Consider the following 19,731-nt stretch of genomic DNA (forward strand, 5'->3'; position numbering starts at 1 on the left):
TACATGCTGCTAATGGAGCTTTCCAACAGTCAGGACAGCGCAGCCAGCACTGCAGCAACCTACAGAGGCAGGAGCCTCGAGTCTAATCCCTGGCATGGGTAACAGGGCACAAGGCTTATTCAGGACCTGATTCAGAGATGTATGGTAACTGAACGCAATGGCTACGGAGCCATTGAACGATTCTTCTGAACACGCACACATCACATATGTTACCCTGACTGCGTACACAAACGCGCTTCAAAGTCACTACAATGGTTGGTGGATGGAAGGCGGCCTGAAGAGAGAGGTAATGGGAAGACCAATGCAAGTGGCCTGCATTCCCAGATGTATTGCTGCTTCTACACAGGCTATGTACACTTGGGAAGTGGACTGCCTGGACAAACGGACGATGCTACTGCCACTGGGGAGGCCGAGACTAGCATCTACCTACATACTCAGCATCTATGCATCATGCCCCCGGTGTACTCCTGCCTGTTCCAACAGCTGCATTCTTTTCATTAACACAATAATGAAGCTGTACCACAATGATCAGCATGGCAGTTACTGTGCACATGAATGATCCATTATACATACTGTATGTTACATGGCAATGCACAGAACTATGGTGTATTTTCTACAGTGCATTGCTGTTATTAATCTGTTACATTACCATGCACTAGCAGTATATTACTATATATGCATTTATAGAGGGCCAGACTATACACTCCTAATGGTAAAACAAGTCTCTGCGAAGGTTTACCACACTCTGGGCCAGATGTACTAAGCTTGAAAGGAGACAAAATGGAGAGTGATAAACCACCAGCCAATCAGATCCTAACTGTCATGTCACAGGCTGTGTTTGAAAAATTACAAGTAGGAGCTGATTGGTTGGTGGTTTATCACTCTCCATTTTATCATTTTTCAAGGCTTAGTACATCTCGCCAAGACTCTGTCGGCTTGACACACTCCTATGTATGGGCCCTTCATGTCCCAGTCTGACACTGCCATAGCACATCTGATCATCAATGTTCTCATTCCATCCCCAGTCAATTTGCAGCAGTCAGTGTTCTGGTAGACGTCGTCCCACCAGAGTGAAATCCCGTCTAGAGAATGGATGTGATCGATGTGCGAATGGAAGTGTACATCTGCAAAACTATTCACAGCCGTGCGAATGTATTCAAAACCATTTTTAAGCCACAGCAGGGGGAAAAGGAGGCAAAGGCAGAGGAGCTGCGGGGATGCGCCAGCCGTCTACTGACTGGCGCTGAGGGTGAGCCCAGCTTATGAACTGTGTGTGTGTGTGTGTCAGCACAATGTGTGTATACAGTGTGTGTATAAGGTCACAATGTGTATTGGGGCACAGTGCATTTGTTTGTTGGTACAGTGTGTGTGTGTGTGTGTGTGTGTATATATATATATATATATATATATATATATATATATATATAAGGTTGTATGTAGACCTGGCACTCCCCCAGCTAGTCACAGACCCAGGTGCCCTCCGGAACAGTAGTGTACCATAGGCGAAGAAGCAGACAGCGGCACTCTGGGAAATTTTCAAAAGCGTGTATTTAAGCAAAAATAGCATTCCAACGTTTCGGGGTATAAGTCACCCCTTTGTCAAGGTGAATAGTGCAGTAACAAGACTGCACTTGTTACTGCACTATTTACCTTGACAAAGGGGTGACTTATACCCTGAAACGTTGAAATGCTATTTTTGCTATAATACACGCTTTTGAAAATTTCCCAGAGTGCCGCTGTCTGCTTCTTCGCCTATATATATATATATATATATATATATATATATATATAACCCCCCCCCCCCCCCCCCCCATGCAAATCCTGTGTTTGCGACTGTATCTTTCCCCATAAGGAACGTTACGTGCAAGGTGATAATGCTCCAGCCAATCAGCCCCTAAATGTCAATTTACATATTGGAGCTGAATGGTTGGTGGGTAATCATCTTGTACATAACGCTCTTTATATGGAGATAGGTACCACTTCTCCAAGCTTCAAACATTTGCCCCTCAATTCCAATAAATGCACTGACTGGCCGGGCGTCCTGGGATGATAGCGAATGCAACAAGGAAACCTGGAGCAACAAAGAATCAGACAAACTGGACTTGCTGATGAATGAAGATTGCTGATCATGCCCTCCCTGCCCATGAGCTATTCCAGTTTTTACCGTCCGGTAGACGGTGTCGATCACTGCTAACAAAAACTATCCGTCACAGGAATAGCTTCTTCCCATAGGCAGTTAATCAACTAAATTCCGTCCTGTATAGTTAAAAGGCAGAAAGCACGGTGAGAACCGAGGGAACCATACCTCACAAATATATGCATGTGTTATGCTGTTGTGATTTGTTTTTGTACTGTTTTTATGCTGTTATGATTGTCTATTGTTATGTGTAATGTATGCAGTGTATTATGAAGTTGTGGTAACAGAAACTAATTCCTTGTGCATCATTGACACACTTGGCAACAATAAATTCTAATTCTGATTCCTGAAAAGACGACGGAACCGGATAATTACCAGGCAAACTGGACTTGCTAAAGAACAAAGAATGCTTTAAGTGGACAACCAAACAGGAACTGCTGGAGCACAATGTGCAGCACAGAGAACTCACACACGGACTGGCTGTGAATAACGCACTGGTGATTGGGGAGCTCAGGAACTACCCTTATGGACTCATGGATTGGCTGCTGGAAGGAACTGCAGACCGATAGGCTAACTTGAACCACCTGACCTAAACTACAATCGTGGCGCCAGTCAATCAAACCTTTCAATCATGGCCCAAAAATAGGGGTTCATTTAATTAGAGAAAATTGCCTTAGTCTGGTGAGCACTATACCGCATTTACAGTAGTCCTGAGATTGTATAATTTAACAAGTACCCCTATGGGGCTGCGAATACCAAGTAGAATCGCAGCTCTCAGGCTTGCTGCCTAATAGTGTTTATAGAGATGGCAGTGTTATTATGCACCTACCCACAGATAAGACTCCACTGGTGCACTATCCATGGGGGTGTATTCAATACCGTGGGCGAGTGGCGACAGCGAGCAGGGCTTCCTGCTCGCTGTTACCACTCACCCTGTCATTATTCAATGCTCCCCCCTCATACGCCAATTCCCCCTCGCTCCGTTTTTTGAGTGAGGTGGAATTGGCGCATGCAGCTCCAGAAGCAGCGAGACTCGCGGCTAAATACAGCGAGCTTTCTGCATTAGCCGCGGGTCTTGCTGTTTTGGGGAATTCTCGCCGTCCTGTGATAGCGAGGATATCCCCAGAACGTTGAATAGGGCGAGCGGCTGGCGAGGGGGTTAAACAGCGAGGATCGCTGGTTTTCTGCAATCCTCGCTGTTTAACCCCCTCGCCGGCCGCATTGAATACTACCTATGGAATTCCCCACTTTGCCTGTTCAGACTCTACCATAATTTATCTGAAAACCCATCAAATACTCCCACCTGTACTACTGACACCGCTAATCCTTATTGCACTTCCAATCTCCAGGCGGAGTGACACCTATTATCGCTGCCCTATCACCACTAGACTGTAAGCTGGATCAGGAGCTGCACTCTCGTTGCCCACCTTGTATGTCCATGTTCTATGTATGCTACGTTTCACTGTGCCCAAGCCTTACACATATAATACATTAATAATTACTGTATGTGGAGTGAATTATTCTGCAAATAAAGGAAACAATACTCATCCTGTGAGTTCTGCGTGCCAAATAAACCTGCTGGAACTGATTGATCCAAGGTCCAGACATAATCTACAGTTTACATCATATATAACTCTATTAAAGCCGTGTTTACGCCGCGCAATTGACACCATGTGGTTGGCTCGCTCCACAAATTTGTATTACGCATTTTGGAGAATGTGCAACACATTTTAATAAAATGGACTTAATTTCATGCTAAATGTTTTTATGTATGTGCTGTTTCAATTAAATTGTATTTAACCTGTCTGCATGTTTCTTATTATAATGCAGCTATTATGGACACTATCTGCCAAAGAATACTGGTGCAGTTCTCTAAGCTAGTGTCCAAGCAGTCAGTGGCTGGAAGCCTTGCCGAGCCTTGTAGTTACACATTACAGTGTCATGTTTTTCTTACCTATCACTCTTATCCTTACACCCACAGCTGTTCATGGCCACTAGCATGTTTATTGACCTTAACCCTACAGGATGGGTGAAATCTATTCCTTCTTTAGAGGCAGACCTAGGGATACCTCTTGTTAAGCTAGATCAGTGGTTCCCAACCCTGGTCCTCAAGTACCGCCAACAGTGCATGTTTTCCAGGTCTCCACACAGAATCACAAGTGCTATAATTAGCTCCACCTGTGGATCTTTTCAAATGTGCCTGAATAATGAGTGCACCTGCCGGCTGACCTGGAAAACGTGCACTGTTGGGGGTACTTGAGGACCAGGGTTGGGAACCACTGAGCTGGATCATGGCTTGCCAGGCCTGCTACACACACACACACACGCTGCCTCTGATTAAAAACCCTCCCATGATGAGGCTGCTGCTGTCCTCCATGGGCCTGAGAAGCATGTGCAAAGTGTCATGTGTCAACTCCCAATAATGTACTGCACACTTGTGCAGTCAGTGTGCTTTGGCTCCCGATGCTGATGACCATTAATCATTGTCCCATTGGCAGATAGGTGAAGCTGCAGCACTACCTCACACTCCCATGCACAAAGCAATTTTTTTTTTTTTAATACATGCTGACCACTGGGGGCCCAGGGGTACTGAGCTCTTGTGCCCCCCCCCTTAATCCGGCCCTGACAGGCACATACTATATTCTCACTTTTGTCGGCTACAAATGATTGTTAAAAGTACTGCTGCTTTGAGCCAATGTTTCTCATAATGATGGTCATAAAGTAACACTACAGGATGCACTAAAGCTCAAATAATCACTTAAGTGACTATTTATGGATCTCCTAATTGTGCAATAAAAAGAGAATATTGTTTGTGAAAAATGAGTTTGCTAAGTAAGGTGACAGACCTCAGGCCCCTGGAACAGATCTAGATCATTCCACAAACCCTGGCAGGTTTGACAATGACTCTGATGACCTGCTCACCCCTCAGATCTGATATCCACGGTCCCTGTTTTTCATTCAATTGAACTCTGCACCTCTCCAATCGGGAGTATCGCACATTCAGTTATTACCATCCATCATCTGGACACCACCAGCGGGTGCTACACTTGGGAAACCCACAATTCCATCCGAGGCTTTGATCCATCTGGAGGTACGCCACCCCCTTAACAAGCCCGGCTGGGATCATAGAGGTCCAATGCTCCCCCGAGTACCGCAATACTATCCCCGGGTACCACACAGAGTGTGACATCCAACCATCCTTTGCAAAGTGAACTGGCCCCTCACTTTGCCACCATTCTACAGGAGAATTCGATATCTCCAGGTGTGGATTCACTCATCCAATTCCACCAACAGGATCCAAAATCCAAGACCGATTAATTGAACTGGACTGTTCACATTCATCTGAGGGTGACTATATGATCAGTGTCATCTTTTAACTATTTTATTGCTATTTTATTTTGTCTTTTATTCATGTCAATAGAGCTAAAATAAATTGTTCAATCTTTTTTCACCACACACCTGACCAATTTTATTATCACTATTATCATTATTGTCTTTATTAATCCATTCATTGTACTAGATAATTTGCTTTCATTATTTAGCGCAGTCAACCACTTTCGTTTCTCTTGACAATGACTGTGTGGTTTCTAAGGGCCCGATTCAGACTGGATCGCTGCTGAGCAAACTAGCAGCGTCCAGCAAACAGATAGCTGCCGCTCCGCTATAGTCAAATACAGCCATGTGCATTAATTTGCTCGCTGTAAGAATAGATGTGTATGGCTAGCGAAGACTCCGCACCCGAGCCACAATGTCCACATCCATTTATAAGATGCTCACTATCGAATGATTTTTCCACTGGTCACCAGTCATGGCAAGCTTGGAGTAGCCACGGACTTATTCGGCGGCTGCAATGAAATAAGCATGATCGATGCTGGAGCTGGCGTCACATACCCTCCACTAAAACGCTTAGGCGCCCCAGGCATTTTTTCTGGTAACACCCCGGGACCCGGCTACCGGTCAATAACCTTGCGAAGGAAAAAAGTACCAGGATTTCTTCACTACGCATATGCAGTGTATCGATAATAGTCATCTGTGAGAAATCAGGTTCAAATTGGGCCCTAAAGCTTAACTTCTACTGTAGATCTCAGCACTGCATGTTCTGTGCTGGATCCCAATGAAATGAACTGCAATTCTACTGCTTAATGCATTTGACAAAGTACGTCCATAGCAGAGCACGGTTCTGCAGTTCCCTGGAAGGGCTAGTACACAATAAAATTCCTAAGTAACTGTAATTAAATCAGAGGATATATCTGAAAAAATTATGAACAATAAAATGTTATGGCTGAAAAATTTACTATCAGTATCTGAGTCACGCATTTCTTGGCTGAAATATTCGCTTCCAGTAAAGGATAAAACAAGAAAAACTCCTTGCAGGCCTCGGCAGACGGAACAGCATATCTGCATGAACTCTGGTGACACAAACCCTACTCATTTGTAATTACCATGAACCCAATGTAACCCAGGCTTCAACAATGACAAATATATTATCATGACGTAGGGTATAAAGTATGTATAGTCCTGAGAACCTGAGGAGGCCTAGGATACTCAGTAACACAGGGGTAGATGTATGAAGTAGTGATAAGGGAGGAGAAGTGAGCCAGAGGAGATGTGGCCCATGGCAACCAATCAGCATTGAAGTAAGATTTATAATTTGCATAATATAAAATTATACAGAGCAGCTGATTGGTTGCCATGGGCCACTTCTCCTCTGGCTCACTTCTCCTCCCTTATCACTGCTTCATACATCTACCCCACAGCTTACTGATATATGAAGACATTAGCTGGGTACACACAGGGTGATACATTGTTAACGATATGGACGATCCTGATACTGTTAGCAATACCACAGCCATATCGTACAGGGTGTACAGTCAAAAGTGTTAACAATGCTCATTAATGACCCCCCTGTCGTTTGTACATGCAGCTAAATCTCACGGGCTACTGCTAGGGACTGCATGTACGGATTGTGGGGGGGGGGGGGGTGACAATATCGGTCAGTGTAGTATGCAATATATCGTTCTCCCGCGGAACTGACAATATCGTTGGCTATATCATCGGCCGCAGGAATCGCTTCATGTTTCTTTTCTTATTTTAGACCATACATACTGTATATAAAATAAAATCATTAACATTACATGCTGTTGTGGTAGATGCAAATACAGTAGTACAATTTATACATGCTTGGGATAAGCATATTGATATCCTTACAAAAAAATAAGGATCAAATATGGTTTGAGGTAACAGGTTTAAAAAAAGGGGCAGACTAGATGGGCCAAGTGGTTCTTATCTGCCGTCACATTCTATGTTTCTATGCTGAGAATACCCAGTGTATCATTATCAGTGGCATATTATTATTATAAGGGATTATTATATTTCTTATCAGTGTTGTCCGAGCATCAATAAAAATATGCAGGAAATGATCATACAACAAACACAGGCAAGGTCTTCGACAGAGGTGGATTAAAACCTCATAGGGGCCCAGGAAAGATATCAGTTTGGGGCCCTCCTCCCTCCAACATTCCATAGCACTATATATTCGCTTCTGATTGCAGCCAACATCAATAGAGTAACCTTGGTGCTTACACAGTCTCCCGATAAATGCTCAGTTGCGTGAACATCGGCATTGGGTACAAATCTCAATCAGGCCCTAGACCTTTTAGTACTTGGCTTACTGCCTATGTCACATTTTATCCTATCAAAGAACATGAAAGGGACTTTGGGAGTGTGAGAAGTCTATGTGATGTCATGTTGCTCCCCTGGGAACGTTTTGGATGGCCAGGATATCTTAATGGGCACCTAGGCAGATGCCGAGGTTGTCTTGTGAAAAATCCACCTCTGGTCTTTGTTCTCCTGTCCAACTAGGTCTGACATTCCCAGTCCTGGCGATTATCGAATGAGCGCCCTCCATGTGATGGAAGCCGGCCATGGCTTTTCCGTACCCTGGCTAATTGACAGGCAGCTGGCGTTTGGAGGAGGAGCCCGGCCTCTATCAGGGAGGATCTGGAAAAATACAGATGGGGGGGGGGGGGGACATTCAAAGGTGACAGGGATGTGAATGGTTTTGCTGGATCTCGCATGGCTGCAATGGCATTTACAGCCATGCACAGGGGCGGCCTTTCACTATGGCGGTTGACTGATTGCTGGCCTGAAGATTGGTAGCCCAGCAATCAGGTCTGAATTACCCCCAAAGAGAGTATATGGAAGCCAAACACAAAAGGTGCAGTGGTTGGGACTGTACCCAGGACCCAAGCACTGCAAGACAGCAATGCTAACCACCGTGCCACCCCAAATAAGGTCATATGGCAGGCATGTCCAAAGTCCGGCCCGGGGGCCAATTGCGGCCCGTGCTGTCATTTCAATCAGCCTCCAGCCAGAAGCAGTCCGTGCCTTTACCTTGCTGTCTGTAGCAGTGAGGAGGTGTCGGCCGCCACAGTGAGATGTGTTTGTCATCTTTCAGGTGAGTATGCGTCCAACCCCTGCAGCTGCAATTGTATATCACCCTCCTCCGCAATCATAGTGACAGCAGTGTGTGGGGAGGGGGTGCAGCAAGGGGAAGCTTGCTCCCGTAACATGCAGAGTGGAGGAGGGCGGCAGCGGGAGCCCAAGCATCTCCTGTCCTTGCAGTTCCTGCTTTGCCTCTCCTTCCTCTGGCTCACACAGGGGGCTGGGAAACATACAGAAAAGGGAGTGGGCAGGCAGGGGGACATACAGTCAATGGGGACAGAGTGGGGGACGTACAGTGAAAGAGGGTCAGGCTGGGGGACATACAGTGAATGGAGGCAGTGATGGACATTCAGAGAAGGGGGGCAGGCTGTGGGACATAGAGTGAATGGGAGCAGATTGGGGGACATACAGTGAAGGAGGGTCAGGCTTTGGGACATACAGTGAATGGAGGGTCAGGCTTTGGGACATACAGTGAATGGAGGGTCAGGCTTTGGGACATACAGTGAATGGAGACAGTGATGGACATTCAGAGAAGGGGGGGCAGGCTGGGAGACAGAGTGAAGGCTTGGGGACATACAGAGAAGGATGGTCAGGCAGGGGAATATACAGTGAATTGGGGCAGGCTGGAGGAAATACAGAGAAGGGGGGGAAGTCTAGGGAATATACAGTGAAGGGGCAGGCTGGGGACATAAAGTGAATGGGGGCAGAGTGGGGGACCATTCAAATGTGACTAATGATTCAAAGAATGTCAGGCTGAATGGTCGACCCCCCACATTTTCACCTCACCAAAATTGGCCCTCGTTGCAAAAAGTTTGGACACCCCTGTCATACGGTATACACATCAATAATACAAGAAACAACATGGGCAAGTCAGGTCAGACTGTATACTACTATAATTAACAGTACAACAACAACACTGGGAAAGTACAGAGCAGGGAGAAAAATATCTTGATTATTAATTTTTCCATTGGAGGAAATGGGTGCGGCAGGGAAGATTTGTAAGGTCACTCAAACGACGGTCTGCACAGCAAAAGTTCTTGGTACTTGTGTAATATCTGGGCGCCCGATGTTAAAATCGCATGCCTTAACTTAAGGCATGCGATCAGACCCGATTTTCGGGGTTTTTAAGAGGTTCCTGTACAATTAAAAAATCGGTCACATCGCATGCCATTATAATGGCATGCGATGCGACGCGACTGACCCGATTTTCCCATTGGACCCAATGTTAAATTGTACCTGAGACCCGATTTTACATTGGATCCAATGTTAAATGCCCCCCCAGACCCGATTTTTCATTGTATACCCACCCTGATGGTTAATTATTAGATCAAATGCCCCCCCATTGTTAACGCCACCCCATCATCAATGCCAACCCGAAGCGTGGTGAGCGCAGCGAGCCCGCGAGGGGCGGCAGTACGCGTCCTCCGACCTTTTCATACCCCCCGTTGGCGCGGAGTTGATTATATATAGTGTGGCGAGCGCAGCGAGCCACCAAGCCCGAAGCGTGGGGACGCGGAATATGAGCCCGAAGCGTGGCAAGTGCAGCAAGCCCCGCAAGGGGACGCGGAATACTGCGCTCGCCATGCTTCGGGTTGACGTTGATCGTGGCGTGGCGTTAACAATGGGGGGGGGGGGGCATTTCACATAGTAATTACTCAGCAGGGTGGGTATACAATAAAAAATGGGGTCTGGGGGGCATTTAACATTGGTTCCAAAGCAAAAAAAGCACACAAATGGGCAAAATAATGCTGCACTGCAGATGTAATATGAGCAGAGATATTTAGATATGGGAGGTTATTTAAATTTCTGTGCAGGGTAAATACTGGCTGCTTTATTTTTACACTGCCATTTAGATTTCAGTTTGAACACACCCCACCCAAATCTAACGCTCTCTGCACATGATATACATCTGCCCCCACCTGCAGTGCAGCATGGTTTTGCCCAGTTGTGTGCTTTGTATCTTTGCTAACTAATCTGAAGCAGGCCCTAAATGCTGCCAGGGGCTACCAGCGCAATCTATGGAATGCAGCACAGACAGCTTAGCAGAGGGTGACAGAGTTGGCACCAGCCACTGTTACCTAGCTGCATTCCAGTGTGTTCCTGCAAGCACCGTGCTTTCCCTCAGCACTGCCACCTGGAGTAAATGATCACATCCTCTGCCGCTGGGCACCGCGATCCTGTAGTAAAACACAAAGCATGAGAAATATGTCCCGAGGATATGTTCTTAGCCCATGCTCTGGATCACTGTGATTCACGCTTCTCACTCTCCTAGTTGGCAGCGGTTCCAGTGCTGGAAGGCTGCCCACATATAACTTACACAGATTTGCTTCTGTGTTTGTCCACATGTAATGTCAGCACACACACATCACCTACCAAACGGGTTGGTTCAATCCCAGGTCAATGATTTGGCAGATGCCCAGTAGACACAGGGTATAACCCCGTGTGAGCCTGTGCATCTGTGACAAGCACACAGCTCTCTTCCAGAGTGTTGTGTAATCCCTAGGAACTGCTCAGGGTTCGGATAAGAAAAGATGTGAATATTTTCATCACAGCATGAAGTGATTATATATATATTACATATACTCTGGAGGAAGGAGAGGTAGCATCAGAGACCAGCGCGGCCCCTGATATCATCTGTTGCTTTGAATAGGATGTGTCTGGCTATCTTCTAGCTAATTATCTGATACATTTTACTCACATATAAACAGTAATATTATCCACTGCAGCAGCTCCCACCCACAGTAATTACAAGAGTCTGGGACACAATTATTAGTTATTTTCTGCTGGAACATGTGTTTATTTGTTGCAGTTGTGCAATAGTGTGTCAGCAGCCAGGGAGTTTACGCACCGATCAGTCCAGGAGAAAGTGGCATCCAATGTATAAGGGGTCGTGTGTATGTATGTATACACCCCATTCCCCTGCACATATGCCTATGTCAAACCCTCAATACCATCAGGCATTGTCCCCCAGACCCCCTTTAGTGATATAGATGGACTATGATACTGTAGATGTCCCTTTCCGGGGGGCTGGAAGGGGGACCCGATTTCCAGGACCCTCAGGTAACCCTGAGCTATACACATGTGCAATCTTTGTACCTGGTGAGCATTGATGTCTGATTTCCAACATCTTACCACTATTGGCACTACCGCAATACCTACAGCAGTGACTTTTAGCTTTTTCTAACTTGCGGCACAGCAAACAAGATTTTCAAATTACCAAGGCACCCCATCAGACCCCGGGAAAAAAACAAAACCATTGGCCCCCATATGAAAAAAAAACTTGGACCCCACAGGTAACAAAAATAAAATGAATTTGCCCTCAAATGAAAACAAACATCACATTGGTCCCCACATAAAACAAATATAAAACAATTGCACTGTCCACCATAGAACACAAAATGAAAACACGTGACCCCCACTTAAACACAGTACAGTCTTTTTTTTTTTCAGGTTAATCTGATTGCAGAACACAGGAGAGACATTATGACAATGCCAGTTATTTGTAGTGTGCAGTGCCCCAGGTTGTAGAGTTATGTGAACACCACACAAGGCACTGCCTAGATGCCATTATGTTCTTCAATTCATGTCCTATGCAGCCTCATTAATCAATAAGCCCTTGAACCGGGATTGACATTGATGTCAAAGAGGGAGCAACAACAGCCACCGCCAACCAATGATAATTATCAGATGGAGAAAGGAGGAGGGGCCAGAAGCCAGATCGAAACCCACTGATGTCAGGAACCGGTGGTGTCACGGGTGAAGGATTAGATGGAGTCCTGTGAGTCATAGGAACAGAAGACGTGTCAGGAGAAGTGGGGTTAAAACGGGCAGGTTTAGTAAATGATTATTTCTTTAATAGGAACAGATAGGAAGGCACTCAAATACTTCTTTGAGGATAATGTGAGGACCAATAAATACGAGGCAAGTTCTTGTGAGGAAATAAGTTCTTGCATAGGGTTAAATAAAATAAGGCAATAAGTTCTTGCGTGGGGGGGTTAAATAATATGAAGCAATAAGTTCTTGTGTGGGGGTTAAATAATATGAAGTAATATGTTCTTGTGTGGGGGTTAAATAATATGAAGCAATAAGTTCTTGTGTGGGGGTTAAATAATATGAAGCATTAAAATCTTGCGTAAGGGTTTGAAGAAGCTGATGGAGGGGTATGGTGAAGACTGTGGCTGATGGAGAATGGTTATTGGATCCAATACGGAGAGGCGGAGAAGGCTGAAGATGAATGGAAGTCAAGTGCACCAGAATTGGGCTGAAGGGATATTGGCTAGAGTGGACCAGCAGGAGCGGACCGGGTCGGACTGGACTGACTGCTGGTGAGCTGAATACCTGCTGTGGAGCACGGATGCAGGGCTGGGAAAGCGTACAGCACTAGAACAGTCAGGAAGTCTCCCAGAAGTGCATCAAGCACAAGAGACTCTTTGTTCTGACATAGGTCTGCCTAGGCAGCTTCCTTAAGTACCCAGGGAGTGGCTGCCATAGGCTGGAAGGTCAGGGAACTAGGAAAACCTCCTGACCTGGCCAATCATGCATTTGCCCATACTTAAGCCCTTAACAAAGATAGCGGCGCCAGACTCCCAGCGCCTCCTGAGAACACCCTACCTCCGGACAGTGCGCCCTGCTCTCCCCGCTGCCGGAGACTGCCCTGGAGCCCAGCCGCCCGCCGCCGCCATCCCCGGAGGACAAGCGGCAACAGGCATGAACGGGTGAGTAGCCCACCCGCCGCATCACGCGGCAGCAACCTGAGACAGGTGGTCTCATTTGCCCAGGATACAGAGCAGGAAGAGACCAGTGCATCACAGTTGTATCGATGGTGGCTGTGCACTTCTGTGGACATCTCTAGCTCTGGGGGCACACTCGAGAACAGTTCAAGGCACACAAGCGTGATTGAAGAATGATGCCCTACAGTGTGCTCTGTTTTGAAAGACAGCCCATGCAGTTTCAAGTGCAGCTGTGATTTCACCTGCAGGGTACTTGTCTCAGCCGCCATGCACAGAGACACCCACTGCCACCGCTCACGTACATATGCGGAAACATCAGGGATACATTGGTTGCATCATCTGCCTCACACGGAGCATCTTTCTTACATTGCCAGAGCTGTTCCAGTTGCAAACAGATTGCAGTGGCTGATTAGTCCAGAAAACATTCCCGACACGTATGTGCATATCCAACCGCAGCGTAATACAGCTCTGCAGCATGCACAGTGGCAAAACATTGCTCCACTGCATCTCGTATTTAGATTGTGTGCAAATCAGAATAAAAACCAACTATCCAAAATGCAAAACCAAAAACACAACTGCTTCCATACCCCTTTCACATCGCACCTAATTACCGGATTCATGCCGGTTTCTTGCTGGTTCGACCCGGTAATTTGTGTGATGTGAAAGGGATTACCGGGTCCCGCAAACCGGTAGCAAAACAGCAATGTGAATCAGTAAAAAAGAAGGGTTCTTACGGTTCGTTTGCCGTGTTGCTTTGCGGTGTGAGCGGTTTAATCCAGTCGAGTGACCCGGTTCCTGTTCACACTGATGGAGGAGGCAGTGCTTGGAGCAGCGCCAGCTCTAAGCGCTAATGCCCCCTCCCCCCAAAAAAATTGTTTCAAAGATCTATAGAGTTCTGGGGAAAGCAAAGTACAATGAAGGGCTAATGTCCCTACGGGGGAAATGGGAAAAAGATGTTGGCCTGCTGAGCGATGAGGAGTGGACAGTGGCGAAATCCTCAGTAACCACAGACACAAACTCTCTTTCTATTTAGCAGACTCAACTCTTTATTCTCCATCGATCATATATGTCTGCTACAAAATTAGCGAAATTTGCAGGGAGGTCATCGGCAAATTGCCCTAAATGTAGCCTTCTTCCTGGTTCGTTTATACATTTACTCTGGGAGTGTAAAATGGTAGCGGATTTCTGGGATAAAGTTATACAAGTAATAGTAGACACTGGGATATCCAAGGAGATACTTACATCTAGATGCTGTATCTTAGGAATTGTCGGAGGGAGTAGCCCGGTAAAGAAAAGAATATATATAAACAGTTTGTGTTCTATAGCAAAGGTAATTGTGGGCAGGGCATGGATGTCGAATAAAGCTCCAGACATTAATTGCTGGAAGAAGTTAGTTAATTATATTATTAAACACGAAAAACACTTATATATTTCCCGTAACACTTTAAGTACACTTTATCAAATTTGGCATCACTGGTTATCCTCTGTTTATTATCACGATAATAATTTTCATTAAGTATAGATTAAGATGATTTACATTTTATAATTTTTTGACAGAAACACAATATTGATTATATATTTCCTGTAACACTATAAGTACATTTTATCACATCTGACCAAGGGTTATTTTCGGTATATTATCACGATAATAATTTTCACTAAGTATATATTAAGATGATATACGTTTTATAAGTTTTTGATTGTCTTGCTTATTAACCACACTGGTGGAGAATAATCACGTGATTGGTTATCACCATTAATCACAATAATATGCTTAATAATGGAAGAGTATAATAGATGTATCGGACACTGTCCCCCCCCCCCCCTCCCGGAAGCACTCGGCTATATAGGTAGAACGGGTGGAGAGATTTGTAACATAGGTGAATCCTCTAAATAAATAAGATAAATAAGTGAAGATATTGTAGTTAGAGAGCTAACGAGTGTTAAGCTAGAGCAGTGATTTTCAACCTTTTTACCTTGCGGCACACTGAGTCCGATTTTAAAATTGCCAAGGCACACCATGAGATCCCCACAGGGCAAAACACATTGGCCCCCACAGGAAAAAAAACAAATCTATTGGCCCCCATATAAAAGACAAACACACTGGTAACAAAATAAAATACATTGGTCCTTTACATGAAAAGTAGAGACCAGTAAATAACAGTTGAACTGGTGGTGGCTGTTAACTGGTTTGGGCATCTCTAGATCTGGGGGCACACTTGAGAACAGCTCAAGGCACACTAGTGTGCCACGGCACAGTGGTTGAAAAACACTGAGCTAGAGGGATAAAAAAAAGAAAGAAAGAATGTATTTATTTATTTTTTTCTTCCGGATCCCTTCCCAGACCCAAACCATGGAAATAGTACGAAATAACTGAGTAATATGTGCAAAAAGAATTGAGATGAGCTAAATGTTGATGTACTTCTGTGTTGTGGATGTAAATCTGTGTATTGTTAGTGTCTTTTTTGAAAAATTAAAATAAAGATATTGAAAAAAAAACAAGAGCAGTGGTCGCGGTACAACATAACTGGGTTGGAGAAATATAAAACTATGAAACAGACATCATTTTATAGAATCATGTTCAGAACATTCTGTTTTCCATTGCATCGGTTATGGTATAGTGGATCAACCATGTTATGATTAAACACCCTTAGTTGAATCCGTCTAGATAGACGTCTAAAGACAGTCGCTCCCGTTGCTTTAATTTAGCCCTGTAACTACTACTTACTTGTATCAGGCAGGTTGTAAGTCAAGAGCCACTGACTAAATCTTGACTACTAAAATTTAAAAAAATGACTAAAATGTCACATTTAATTTTGTCAAATTTTAATAAAGTGACAAAGACTATTTAGATGGCCGCTGATTAGCTCAGAGCACGCTTAGGCATTCAGCGGTCCCCCAGTCTTTTTAATTGGATTTTTCAATTCTCCCTTCCGCTCGCCGCACCCCAATCTCCACACCCTGCTAACCGTCCGCCGCACTGTATTGGAAGCCATACATCGCTGGTGCACAGCGATGTGCCCCTGATGGCTGCACATAAGATTTATCTTATGTGCAACCTGCCCGACCTGACTCCGATGGGCACGGGACACAGGAGAGATCTGATGCCAATTGTTCTCAGTGTGTAGTGTCTTATGTGAACACCATACAACTCCCTGCCTAGCTGCATTATGTGGGGACAGTATAAAAGCTGGAACCCCCAAGCAGCTCCTCGCCTAGCTCCCTGCTCCTCCTCTCTAATTCGGATTCCTGTCCTATGCAGTCTCCGGGCAGCTTCTTACATAAGGAGCCTTTAAACTGGGACACACTGGGATTGACACTCGGAACACAGAGCCAGGACTGGAGTAAGAAAACAATGAATAACTGTGTGTAGTCAGTGTATCTAAACATACAGGAATATAACCTGTATGTGGAAGCCAACAAAAAAAAATCTTCACAGTTCACCATGATCATTGGGCCAGCATATGTCTCATCTGATGTACTGGATTACATAAACGGCTCTTTGTTTGGGTCAGACTGTAGCATGTTACATGCTAATTATGCATTGATAATGGGCTGGCGACAATCGCTCTAAATTGAGACATGTGGACCCCCCCCGCGCGATTGCCCCAAAGTAAGCATACAGTAGTAATGGATGCGTTGGACAGATACGCATAGTGGGGAGTGTGGTTGGGTTTGGTTTTCGCTATATAATACTGGAGAGATTTTTGCTTAGATTTTGACGTCTGTGATCAAAACCAAAAATGGGTTGTAGTTGGCAGGGAACTCCAGATTGAAACCCGTTTTAAGGATAACCGATATATTTGTTGTAGCACATTTGGCAGCAGAGTATGTTCCCGCAGTATGGCATTTTTTCCCTTTTCTTTTGTAGGAAAGAGGCAAGAATCCAACCAAAGCTATTAAATAGTGGTCTGTTCAGTCACCGGGGCCTGGAAGTTTTGAAACCTGAAAACTAGCAATTGCTGAAATCACCTCTTTGTCTGTAATCGAGTGTCTTGCGTGTTTCCTCATTTGCGTTTTGGTGAGTTAATACAGTTTCTAAAGCATAATAAATCTTGTTTGTTATGAAGGGTCTGTTGGTTGTATAATTGTACATAACATGTTATCAAGGCAGCTGCTGCCTATGAAATAGTATTCTCCGGATGAGAATTTACTGACACTGTGGAATAAAATGCAAACAACCCCCTGGCCAGAATGGTACTGGATCTGGATTTTGGGAAGGTTTAAGATCCAGGCCACTGAAGAGCCTGCTCAGCTTTTTATACTAAAACAAAATTAATTGTATGTTAACATGTGCTCGGGGTAGGGAGGTCTCTGGAATCATAGTTGCGTACCCTTCTACATGGCTTCCCACCCTCCTAGAATGCAGGTGACTCCCTGAATAGTAGCAATCTCCTCGTCACCCAGAAGAGGCTATCAATCTTCCTGATTTCACCTAAATCATATTAGGCAGCGGTACTAAATCATGTGATTTGCTCTGCCCCCTCCCCAAAGAGCCGTGAACGCCGGTTATTGACAAGCAGAGGGAGGGGGTGCGCTGGCCCTGCTAAATGGGGGGGGGGAGGGGGGTTGACTCGATTTTCAGGACCCTCCTGGCCATTCCAGGAGGGTAGGTAAGTATGATATGGAACCACTTGCAAAATACAATCCATGAACTAGCCCTGACCCGTATTAGTACTGTAGATCTTTCCAGGGATCGCCATTGATGGCATTGCTGCAAACGATGGTTTTACCTATCGATGGTCATCCCTTTTTTTTGACTGAGGGGCTGTGAGCCAATTAGATCCTGTGTGCTGGGCTTCACATGTCAGGGACAGAGCTACGCTTTGTGCCCCTGCCCCTTGAAAAAAAAAAAAAACCTATTTGTTATAGATGGAAGTAAACCACCTGGTTCACCCCCATCGATGGCTACACTATTCTACATGGGCCAATGGCCATCCCTAGATCTTGCTAACTGCTTTGGGGCTCATCTACATTATGATCTACGTCATTGTATGACACGCCTCTTAGATGTAGCAGTGCATGTCTATGGACATGTAGACAAGTATACTTCTCCGGCCGTACTTATATCTTAGTACCGGGACTATACAGTAGTACAAGAAGTCGCGGCTGTCTATTTGCATTACTTAATTGATCATTTCATTTGAGCTAATGCATGAAACACTTTTCCCATTTGATTTGTAAAAGAGAAAACAGATGTTTGTCGTTAATTTCTATTTGTACTTAAATATATTTCATATTATCCTGCTTATCTCACGTTACTCGTTAGTAAATCATTATATTGCGTACAAACAGGTGTACAACGCTGTCAAGTCGGAACCCTACGCTACAGTCTTGGGAGGATTTGATAACGTAATTTGATAAAGGAATTAATCCTCCAATAATAATTCTGTTTCTTTCAATCCGCCATGTAGAATTATAAATTCTTCATTTCGTGAATCAGGAATAACGTGAATCCTTTTTACCAGTGCATCTACGAGACTTTCCAGCTGAGTAATACAAGCTCTGATTCCTGAATGTCTTTTGTGACATCTCTAAGGGAAAACAAATAGGCATTTCTACATTAGTGCGTGTATAGAATCGGCTGAATATCCCAATTTGCACACTAAAGATTCCAAATGTCTGCAAACAGCTGAATGATCAAGGTACTGATTTTTATTGTAGCCCCATGTGGAGGTCCCTATTCAGATATACCTTATACATGAACTCCCACAGGTGCTCTGCTATTGCTGAACTATTCGATGACACCCTCAACATTTTATGGCTGAGCATCCTAGGTGTTTAAAATAAAATCCATACATTAGCGATATATAATGAATGTGCGTGTATGTGTTAATTAAAGATAAAGGCACCGCTACAGTAAATTACTATGGATATTACAAGTTAACTCGGGCTTCGTATAAACTATTTCCCAATTACAACTGGGGTCATTTAGGTGCATTCGCACATTGTTGCAAAGTACCAATTTCAGGTACCTGCGAGCATGGGTTCTGTAGTATAGGAGGTATGCCGGCATCAGACGGTCATTGATTTTTGGTGGTGAATAGTGGGTGGTGACATAAAACTTGGGGGTTTCACCACCTATATTGGTGGGAAGAAGCCTGGGATCTCCATCGTAGAACAGAGATTTCCTGGCTTCTGAGATGGGCCGCTTGCACTGCATTATGGGTGCTGCAAGAAGCCCAATGGTGGTTGATCTGATGCTGCATTGGATCATTACTGCTGCAGGAGGCGTCTGTATGTAATAGATGCTTCCTGCTGCATAACCATGCACGAATGTAGCAGTCATACTGTAGCAAACACATCTGAATCAGGCCAATATAGCTACAGATGTAGCGGGTCTCATCATTGCCGCCAGGCCGCCATGGCGGAGGTTCTGGCGCATCGATATTCTCCTGGCGCTGGCATCCACCAAGGGGC

General features: G+C 44.9%; 1 long non-coding RNA gene across 2 annotated transcripts in view; it reads right to left on the bottom strand.

Moving 5' to 3' along the window:
• Positions 1–19,731, bottom strand: part of LOC146045911 (uncharacterized) — a 318,120-nt gene that overhangs the window by 63,061 nt on the left and 235,328 nt on the right. The window lies entirely within an intron of this gene.

Source organism: Crinia signifera, chromosome 11, assembly GCF_055691185.1.
Source record: "Crinia signifera chromosome 11, ASM5569118v1, whole genome shotgun sequence".
NCBI classification, from domain to species: Eukaryota; Metazoa; Chordata; class Amphibia; order Anura; family Myobatrachidae; genus Crinia; species Crinia signifera.